Source organism: Pterocles gutturalis, unplaced genomic scaffold, assembly GCF_000699245.1.
Source record: "Pterocles gutturalis isolate BGI_N339 unplaced genomic scaffold, ASM69924v1 scaffold32728, whole genome shotgun sequence".
In the NCBI taxonomy this organism is placed as follows: domain Eukaryota; kingdom Metazoa; phylum Chordata; class Aves; order Pterocliformes; family Pteroclidae; genus Pterocles; species Pterocles gutturalis.
In genome coordinates this window covers 342-680 of record NW_010121497.1, presented here as the reverse complement: position 1 = coordinate 680, position 339 = coordinate 342, and positions in this window count along the sequence as shown.

Here is a 339-nt window from a genome sequence, read left to right as displayed (position 1 = left end):
TAGCCACTGTCCCAACCAACTACCTCTGCTCCTGCCACCTCCTAGGGGAACGCAAGGTACTGGGGTGACAAAAGCATCTCGCACCCTAAGGGCAGGCCAGTGACACTGGAGAAGCCAGGGAGGGACAGACTTGCTGGAGTGTGTGTCTTTCCTTCTGCATCCCTTGCTGGCACCTCCAGGATCAGGACATTGCCTGGAGCTCAGCCCTGCATGGATGGCAGGAAGGGCTGGCAGCTCCTGGGGTCCCTAATGGGCTGGAGTCCAGGCCCTGCTGCCCCAAGAAGAGTGAGGCTTAGTGCAAAAAAGGCAAGAGCCAGACGCCTGGGCTCTCCCATCCTG